General features: G+C 40.7%; 1 protein-coding gene across 1 annotated transcript in view; it reads left to right on the top strand.

Moving 5' to 3' along the window:
• CABCOCO1 (ciliary associated calcium binding coiled-coil 1) overlaps window positions 1–10835 on the top strand; it is a 168800-nt gene that overhangs the window by 25403 nt on the left and 132562 nt on the right. The gene's annotated exons all lie outside the window — the stretch shown is intronic.

Here is a 10835-nt window from a genome sequence, read left to right as displayed (position 1 = left end):
CTCTCTCTCTCTCTCTCTCTCTCTCTCTCTCTCTCTCTCTCTCTCTCAGATATGGCTATTATGGAAATATGTTTTACATGATGTCACATGCATAATTGATATCATATAGTTTGCCTTTTCAATGGGTGGAGGAGGGTGGGAGGGAGAAAGAGAAACTGGAACTCAAAATTTAAAAAGAAAGCAGTGTTTAAAATAAATAAATGTTACTCCCCTTGACACTGTATTTTAGTCCAACTGAACAATTAGAATTCTGAGTTCAGCCGGATTTCTCCCAAATTCTATACTTGCATCACCCCCGTGCTATAAATGCACTATCTTCATTACTCCGTGGGTCAAATCCTTCTCTTTCTTCAAGACCCATATCAGGTTACATCTCCTCCATTAACCTTCCCTGAACCTAACTAAAAGGGGCATATCCCTTCCCAGACCTTCTTTTAGCTTATTTTCTGCTTGTTTCCTTTAACCCTATTACATCCTACCTTTGTCATACTTGCTTGTGCATGTGTCTTATCCTTCTTATCATACCAGAAGCTCCTCAAGAATAGGGACGAAGGCATTTATCATTATTGTATCTCCAGCAACTAGCACATGCGTTGAACAACAATAGGTGTTTAATAAATTCTTATTGAATTTAATCAAGAGCTAATTTTAATTGTGCAGTCTCCAACTGAATTGCCCTAGTTGTTCCTAAGAAAAGAAGGTATTAGGGAAGATGATTTGACTTCTGGTCCTGGGAAAAAATTATGGGAAAAGAAATTGAGATGACTAAGAAGGAATGTAAAATGATGTGAGTGATTTGGAGGGGTTTGGATGAGTGACACAGGCCAGAGATTAAATTCAGGGAGAAAAAAATTGGGCAGCAATTCAAGGATTTGAAGGAGATAATTCTCCAGATGCAGATATTGGACAAGATTCTCCTTCCGGGATGAAGGAGAAGCAGGATCAAAAGTGACTAAATAAAATACAAAAGAATTAAAGACCAAGGAAGGTAAGGGAGTAGGACCTGAAGAGGATTCAAGAAGGAAAGGAGAAGGCAGTTGGCAAGATAAGTTAAAAAATGTACAGTGGACAATTGGAAGATGAATCAGATTGGTAGATGGGATTTGTGGATGAGATAGATTGGTAAAATCAGAAAAGAGGTTGATGCAAAAGGAGGTGAAGTATGGATATGGATTGTTTAAAATAAAGAAAGGGAGATAAATAGAGTTGTCGAGTTATTAACAAGTAATAATTGACCATAAGGAACTTAAAGTGTTTAGGGATGAGGTGTAAACATCTGCAAGTAGTTTAGAAAAAAGGCAAGGATTCAAATCTCAACCAATGTAGGGAGTAGGAGAAATAGTGTAGTGACTTGTACAGAGTGTGTGATGTTTATACTGCTCTCATATTCCTGGTATAAGCTATCTCCCTCTCATCTGAGAAGTTGAAGAGATTCAAAGTATGGTTTTCTACACTCCAGGTTGTTGATAGTGAAGAGTTCCTAAAGGGGGGATGCTTCAGTGGACAAAGGGAGGAGATGGAAAGTGGAGAAGTGTTAACCCTTGTCAGGATGTTGGATAGTGAAAGTGGGAAGAGGGAAGAGAAAGGGAAAAGAGGAGGAGAAAGGGAAAGAAGGAGACAGCTATATGCTTGTTAAAAACAAATGCACAGCTCCTCTTGAGAAACTGGATGATCTGAGGAAACAGCTGCTCGTCATCCAAAGAATGAGTCACAGAAGCAATCAGGAAAAAGAAAGTGCAATGAGGGTCAGAAAATAAAAGAAATTTAGGAATTGTTATTTTGTTGCTTTGTGATATCAAGGCAACTATTTGTCAACTGGATAATGACAAGGAAAAGGTTTTGTTTTTGTTTTTGTCTTCTCGTGGTAAAGAATGTAATACATAAAAAGTCCTCTGATTTCTAGTGATTCACAGAGGTACAAATGATATTGCCAAAGGGAATCTAAAAATATCCCCAATGATTGTACCATCTTTGACTAGAAACCACAGTGATATGGGTTGTGTTTTCCCCACTGTTTGTCACTAAAGTAAGGGATAAAGAAGAGAGCAATTGATTTAAAAGTTGGCATTTGAGAAGAGTATTTGGATTTGGTATAAAACATAAGGTTGATAGATTCCTTACCAGAGACGGAGCAGACTTAAGAAAAGCTGGTAACAATGTACTTGCAGGGTGTCTTCAAAATCTAATGAAACACTATAAACTAAAAATGATGGAAAAGGGAGACTACTGTCTATGTCTATATTTCACCCAAATTAGATGACATACAAAGAAGGAAGAATAGCAGTTTAGACAAACAAAAATTCATAGTAGAAAAATGCCAAGAAAGGAGATAATATTAAAGTCCCTGACTTCCCATGTCTATATACAACCTCCCAAAGTTCAGACAACAAACAAGAACTAGAAATCCTAATTCAAGTAAGAAAGTTCGGTCTCATGAGTACTACTGACACTTGGGAGAATGAAATCCATGACTGGACTATGGCTTTAGATGGGTATCCTTATTTCAAGATAAACAGTATAAGTAAAAGGGGGCACGAGAATTGCCTTGTACATTAAAAAAGGTATAATCATGTGAAGATATTCAGGAGCCAGAAAAGGGAAGTATGGTGGAGAACATGTGGGTGAAAGGCAGTGAAAGGAGAAATATATGCTACTGTATACTATAGACTACCAGGACAGAAGGAGGAAATAGATGAGGAGTTTAGGAAATACTACAAGTTTTACATGGAAGTATGTCATAGTAGTTATGGGAAACTTCAGTTTTCATAATCTCTCTCTCTCTCTCTCTCTCTCTCTCTCTCTCTCTCTCTCTCTCTCCTGTCTTCTCTCTCTCTTTCTCCCCCTCTGGGAATGGGGTGGGGGTGGGGAGGGCATGAGGAGCAAGAAGGCCGTGTTGCCCAGAATAAAGAGGGCGTAGAAGAGAGTAATGGGAAATCAGTCTGGAAAGATGGGTGGCAGCCAAATTGTGAAGGACTTTAAATGCCAAACAGAGGGATTTGTCCCTTATCCTAGATTTACAGGAGTGGGGAAACTTGCAGCCCCAAGGCCACACATGTCCCTCTAGGTCCTCAGGTGTGGTTCTTTGACTGATGGGCTTCCCCATCCCTTCCCTAGAAGCAACAGGGAGCTTCTGAAGCCTCTTGAGCTTCAGAGTGACGCAGCCCTCTTGGTTACCTTCCATCTTCAGGCTCTGGGCATTCTCTCTGGCTGTCCTCCATGCTTGGAATGCCCTCTCATTAGTGACTTCTCTGACTTCCTTTAAGTCCCAACTAAAATCTTACCTCCTACAGAAAGCTTTCCCCAACCTCTCTTAATTCTAGTGCTTTCCTTCTGTTTTCATCTCCTATTTCTCCTGTATAGAGCTTGATTGTATTTATTTGTTTGCATGTTGTCTCCTCCACTTGGTTGTAAGCTCCTTGAGGGCAGGGACAATCTTTTGCCTCCTTTTGTATCCCCAGTGCTCAGAATGGTCCCTGGCACATAGTAGGCACCTAATAATGTTCATGGATTGATTATCAGTTTTCCTCTCTGGGCCTCAGCTTTCTTAACTGTAAAATAAAGAGGTTGTTAAGGCCGATCTCTGAGACTCCTGAGAGCTTTAAAAGTCTACAACTTACTAAGCAGACCACCATAGAAGGCAGTTTGCTTCTCCATATGGCCTTCTACTTTTTTAATAAAGGTGGTTTACTCCTGGGGATGAGAGGATGGGAAGAATAGAGCCTGTGTTGAGCTAGGCAAGCGTATTAGTGAATTTCCTCAAACACAGCAGTGCAGTAAATATCTCCCAAAGTCTCTCTCTTCAGTATCAGAGGGTCCCACCCATTTAATATTGTGCCATTTGGATCAGCAGGAGCCTTCTTCAAACTATGCTTGAAAGAAACTGATTCAGCAAAAGCAACCTCTAGAAAGTATACATTTATGGGACATGGCTGGAGGCCTCATCCCAGAAGAGCTTTTCTCCAAATCATCTTTGTTCAACTTTTCTGTACAATTCTTTTCCTTTATTGTCATTGGTCAGGGCCTCAACAGTCCCACTTGTTCAGACTGCAGCCATGTTACTCCCTATCTTCTCATCCCTGCCAGCCTCACCCCACCATCAGGTCTGAAACCCTGATCAAATCTACTCTGCCATTGTTCCTGGAATGATGGATTCACTGGGGATCTATTTATCAATGGCCTCATTCACCTTCTTTGTAACCTTCCAGACCAAAGTGCTCTTCCTGGCCATACTCCCCAATGCCTATGGGCTCTTCCTATTAGTAGGAGGGGGGAGGGAACAAACATTTATTAAGTGCTTACTATGTGCCCGGCACTGTGCTAAGAAGCACTTTACAAATTATAGCTTATTTGATCACCACACCAATTCTGTCAAGTAGGTTTTATTATTATCCCCATTTCACAGTTGAGGAAACTGAGGCAGACTGAGGTTAAGTGATTTGCCCAATATCACACAGCCAGGAAGTACCTGAGGTGAGATTTGAACACAGGAGTGAAAAGACTCAACAACTTCCTAAGTATGGGTCCAATGTTCAATCCACTGTGCCACTGAGTTGCCTAGAATTAGAATGTTACCTCTTGTGAATGGGAACTGTCTCATTTCTAATTTTTGTATCCCCAGAGTTCAGCACAATGCTTGGTACATAGTAAGCCTTTAATATAAGTAAATGTTTTTTTCATTCATTCATTTCTCTAACATTTGCCTTCAATTAATTTGTCATTTGGATTTTATGCCATTTGTAATATTTCCTCTGTGGATCAATGATTTCATCTAGCCCTTCCTTGGCTTACATGGCATCAGCTTTGTGCTTTCTGACATTGGAATTTTGCCTTCTACATCTGTGAATTAATTATGCCATTGGATATGCTTTGGCTTGTTTTCATTTTAATTGTATGTGCTACAATATCTCCAAAGGCATCATTTCATGTTCAGGCTGATTTAGGGGAATATTTCTTCATAATATTTTACTGTTAGAGACCAGATGTTTGAAATATCATTAATCCCAGAAACAATGCCACTCTTGGAATGGAAATGCACAAAGCATTAATGCTCTTTTTTTTTCTGGGAGGGAAGAGGGTCTGGGTCTGTGATTTTACTGGTGTAGGGAATTCCCAGTAAGGAAACGCCTTCCTCCAATGCATAGCAGAACCTACTCTATGAAATAATGTTACCTAGGCATCTGAGAAATTAAGTTACTTAGAATCAGAGGTTTAGAGCTGGAAGAGATGAGGAAACCCAGGCTAGAAGGTGAAGAAAATATTACCATAGGACCATCGGATTATAGATTTAGAGCTGGAAGAAACCTCAAAGGTCATCAAGTATAACCATTTCATTTTACAAATGAGGAAACTAAGGCACAGAAAGATTAAATGACCTGTCTGGGGCCATGCTAGTGGTGGGATTCGAACCCAGGTTTTGTTGACTCCAAGTCTAGTGCCCTATCAACCACACCACTCTGCTTGCCTGAGGTTCCCTAAATTGCAGGTGGCAGCACTAGCTTCTGAACTTAGGTCGTCTGAGTACAAAGGATCACACAGCCAGTGTGTCAAAGGGTTTGCTTATTGTCCATCAGCATCATCTGTCCAAGGTCTACGTCCAGCATAATGGTTAAGTAGGCATGTCTCGGTAGAGGCCATAGGGACTGCCTACTCGTATCCCAGTTTCTCACTTACCTGCTACCTTGGGCACCAGCTCTGGGAGAAGCCTGACTTCTCAGTAGGAATATTCAGTCCCTTAGTTCTCATTCATTGGCTTGTCACCCCAATCTCTGTTTCCTGAGGAAAGTTGCCAACTTCTATAATGTTACCTTCTGCTCTACTCTAAGGTTTGCCCCCAGAAGGTGAGGGAAAGCACAGGGAGTTAAAAAAAAAGGCATTCAATGCACCAAAATGAATCAGGTATAAGATGAGTTTATTCTCACTCAAAAAGTGGGATGATAAACATAAAACAAAGAAAGCTTGTATTACAAAATGATTTGGACAAAACACAGTCACTTATCACTCCCATTATAATTGTTTGGGAAGCTTGTATTCAAGCTTCATTGGGACATAAACTATTTTTGCAATGCTGCTTATTAGTTGCTTTTTATTTTGCCTTTATGAGCACAGCTGATCAGATGCCAAATGTTCTCTTCTTTCTGGTGCTCCTCTCCCCAGGCAGATTTTTCCCTGCATATCAGCCCATCGCTTCTGCTGCTACGCTGCCACTGCAACCTCCAGTAACTCTTATTCTATGCTATTGCTTCTCTCTGTCATTCAAAGGTATTACAGGAGCTTTTGAAGCTCATAAAGTTGATACTAAAGGAAGAAAGCCCATACAAGGGGCTGGGGCAGCCAGGGACCTTGGTCCAAACTCAGCTGCTTGAATCTGTGGTCCACACCCTGCTCCCACCACCATTATGAGAGGATAAAGAAGGGCTGCCCTTCTCCAACCTCCAGTGAACTATCACCTTGTCACGCAGGGAGTTAGCTAGTCAAAGGGGGCCTCCAACCAAAAGCCTCTTATTTTTATCCAAGGAATGGCTCTGCCCTCTTTCCACTTTCATAGGGTTGAAACCATGGATGGGGTTATGGAGATGACCAGAAGACCACTCAGGGTATAGCCCATTATTTTAAAACCTCCAAAAGTCATTTCAGCACTGGGCCAGTATGTGGCTGAGCTGATAAACAAGTATTTATTAAGCACCTACTATGTACTAAGTGTCGTGCTAAGGGTTGGGAATACAAAGAAAGACATGAGCCCTGATCTCAAGGAGCTAATGGCCAGGAAGTTCCTCATCTCCAAAGGCTCAGGCAATGAGACATTTTGGCCTTGTATTCTCAGGAAGTTTCAAGGGGGTTCTGAGCACATACTTCCTAAAATAACTGTCATAAGCTCATTCGTTCTTATTACATATGAGTAGAGGGACCAGTCCTATTGGCTCTCCATCCAACTGCATTGCACAGTGTGGGCAATATCCCTTCCTCCAATACTTGGTTTTTCCTGTGTGGAATGTTAACCACACTAATTTAATTAAGTATGAATCTCATTTAGGAGGCACTGAATTGTTCCAGGTCTTGATAAAAAAAATAATAATAACTAACACATAGTGCCTACTATATGCAAAACACTATGCTGTGGTGGTGGTGTTTTATTTTTTTAACATTATGTCATTTGGTCATCACAACACCCCTGGGAGGTAAGTGCTATTATTATTTCCATTTTACAGATGAGGAAACTGAGGCAAGAAGAGGTTAGGGACTTGCTCAGAGTCATACAGCTACTACATATCTGAGACTGGATTTGAACTCAGGTTTTCTTAACTCCAGGCATGGTGCTTTATCTGCTGTGCCACCTAGATGTCCCTATAATGATGAGTTAATTTGTTTAATAAGAGTTATATTTGTGTAGTGTTTACTATGTGCCAGGTACTGTGCTAAACACTTAACAATTACTGTCTTATCTGATCTTCACAACAACCCTGGGAGGTAGGTGCTATTTCCTCATTTTATAGATGAGGAAACTGAGGCAAACAGTAGTTCAATTATTTGCCCAAGGTCACACAGCTAACTGTGTATTTCTTGATCCCCAAATTATAACTTATATTCCTAATATTTCTCTGTCTAGTCATTGATTTCTGGTAGCACATCACCATCATGAGAACTGGTTGTATTACTGTGTCTTTTTCGATAGTAACAAAATCATATTTATTTCTGATGTTATCGAGGAACAGCACACAAAAGATTTAGCAGCATTTGATAGTAATCCAGTGGGTACTGATAATAATTTAGTAGGAATAAAACAGAGAAAGAAATCATAGCAGCACAGATTTAGAGCTATGAGGGTCCTTCATGGTGATGTCTGTCAATTCTTCCCATCTCCACTCACTTGTAGATGAAGAAACTGAGGCTCAGAGAAAGAAAGTAATTTGCTTGAGGTCACATGTTAAGATGCAGGCATATGATTCCCACCCTTTTCATGGGATTATAGGATCACGGAATCATAGATTGCAGCAGGAAGGAACTTTGGAGGTTATTGAGTTCAGCTCCTTCTCTCATTTTAAAGTTGAAGACATTGAGACCCAAGCCTAGGGAAGTGACATGACCAGGATCACAAAGATAATAAGTGGCTGAGTCAGGATTCCAGCCCACGCTTCAACCCAGCATTCTTTTTCATTTGCATGGTGACACCTTCTAAAACAAACTGAAAATTCAATTCTATCATTAGAGCATCAAATGTTACAAAATAATAAAAAATCAGCATCATTTTCTGTTCCAAAAACTTTAAGAAAAGTCCTTTTTCTTATTATAATTTGGACTACAAGAGCATTGCATGCTAAACCAAGCTGAGTCAAAGAGTTGGTTTCATGTAACCAAAAGTCAGATGAAAAATAATATCCATGATTTTAATAAGGTTTTCACTTTTCTTCTTTTCCTTTTATCCTTTTTCTAAACTCAGCTCACCCCCCAACCCCACCCCCAATTAACAGTAATTCCAAGAGAAAGCGTATCTAATTCTGAGTTTTATAGTCCACTTTCAACATTCTGTGGGTTGGACCTACATTTGGATTCTCTACTTGAAACATATTTGAATGTTCATCAGAAAAATGCAACAGGTTTCTGTGAATGAGCCATCTTGGGATATTAGATTCCAGTGGGTCCAGCTGTTGAAGGAAAAATCCAAGCCCAGCAAGGTGGTGGAAAACAATAAGGTACAACCTAGCTAGGTGGCACCACAGCACATAGAGAGGGGCCTGGAGTCAGGAAGACTCACCTCCTTGAGTTCAAATCCCACCTCAGACACTTACTAGCTGTGTGACCCTGAACAAATCACTTCACCTCGCCTGCCTCAGTTTCCTCATCTGCAAAATGAGCTAGAGAAGGAAATGGCAAGCCACTCCAGTGTCTTTACCAAGAAAACCCCAAATGGGGTCACGAAAAATCAGACATGACTGAAAATGATTGAACAACAACAAACAACCTAGTTCGGCTTATATGTCTCCACCCCAAATGTCAAGGGCATTTCACAAAAAGAGCCGCAGTGGTACCTCTAAATAACCATCATGAGTTTGACTCTCTTTTCTAATTCTTTGATTTTTACAATTAAGTCACTCAATAAATATTAACAAGCACCTACTATGTGCCAGGCACTATGCTAAGCAGTGGGGACGCAAAAGAAGCAAAAGACAGTCCTTGCCCTCAAGGAGCTTACAATCTAATGGAAGAGATGACATGCAAACAAATATATACAAAGTAAGCCGTCAACAGGATAAATAGCAAATAATTAACAGAAGGAAAGCACTAGAATTAAGAGGATTTGGGGAAAGCTTCCTGGAAAAGAAAAGGAAGAAATTTCCCCTTCTAATAAGACCATTAGTCACATTATCTTCATGCTATTTCCTTTTTAAAATTTGGAGAAAAAAAATTCCCAAAAGGCAGATTTCAAAGAAACAATCATGTTTCAATCATCATTTTTCAGTTGTGTCTGACTCTGTGACCCCATTTTGAGTTTTCTTGGCAGAGATCCTGGAGTGGTTTGCCATTTCCTTCTCTACTTCATTTTTACAGATGAGGAAACTGAGGTAAATAGGGTTAAGTGACTTGCCCAGAGTCACACAGCTAGTAAGTGCCTGAGGCCAGATTTGAACTCAGGAAAATGAATCTTCCTGCCTCAAAGTCCTGCACTCTGTGCACTGTGGCACCTCTTAGCTGACCAATCTGTGCTATATTAGCACCAGTAATGGTTGCCACTAGGTGGCGCAGTGGATAGAGCCCAGCACCCAGAGTCAGGAAGACTTGAGTTGGAATCCTGTCCTAGTCATTTAACTAGCTGTGTGACCCTGGGCAAGTTGTTAACCTCTGATTTTCCTTTTCCTCCTCCATATCGTAATGGATATCAATTATGATGCTCAAATTAAGTTATGTTTGTAAAGCATTTTGAAGTATTACTTTCATGTCTGCTATTAATATCTATGCTATGTTAGTGGAGAGAATTTCCACACCAGGACTTCTCCAGACTGATGAAATCACTGAACCAACATGGTTCAGTGGAGAAAACTGCATTTGGAGACAGAGGACCTCCCTCTGTCATTTACTGCCTCTACGACTTTGGGCAAATTACCTGACCTCTCTGGGACTCAGTTTCCTCATCTGTAAAGTGAGAGAATTAGACTAGATGACCTCTAAGATACCTTCCAGTTCTAAAGTTATGATTCTGTGGCCCAGATCATGTCCCTGAACCCCCCCAAAAAGAAAAAAAAGAATTGGCCAGTTATTTTGTATGTATTGAAATGTAAACCACACCCCCGACTTCAATTAATCAGTTAACATTTATTAAGTGCCTAGTATGTTCCAGGCACTGTGCTAAGCTCTGGGAATACAAAAAGAGGCAAAAGACAGTCCCCACCCTCAAGAAACTTACATTCTAATGGGGAGATAACATGCAAACAAACATATACAAACAAGCTATAGGACAAATATACAACACCAAAAATGTCATCCATGCTATTATCCCTTTGAATTGTTTACTCCTGGGCTCAGGGGGATGAATGAGAAGACAGATTGGTAAAGTGGCCCTGGATGATTCTGGAACAAGAGGGAGCAATCACCCTTCCCCCTGGAGTGTGGGGAACTCTGATGGGCAATGAGGAGGAAGTCTGATGATGGAGCAAAAAGAAAGCACAATCCATACCTGGAAATATTCAGAGTTCAATTCAAATTGAATCTGCTGACCTTGGACTTGACTTTTTGAGTTTCCATGAAACGGGATGGGAGCATCTGGGGCTGCAGCAGCTGGCTGCTGCCAGAGGCACAATTGACCTATGACCAGGACCACATGGAGCAGCAGAGACCACGACCAG

The sequence above is a fragment of the Vombatus ursinus genome, unplaced genomic scaffold, assembly GCF_900497805.2.
Source record: "Vombatus ursinus unplaced genomic scaffold, bare-nosed wombat genome assembly UNPS02014847.1, whole genome shotgun sequence".
Taxonomy (NCBI): domain Eukaryota; kingdom Metazoa; phylum Chordata; class Mammalia; order Diprotodontia; family Vombatidae; genus Vombatus; species Vombatus ursinus.
Note: the sequence above shows the minus strand (reverse complement) of the source record. Positions and strands in the feature narration are given on the sequence as shown.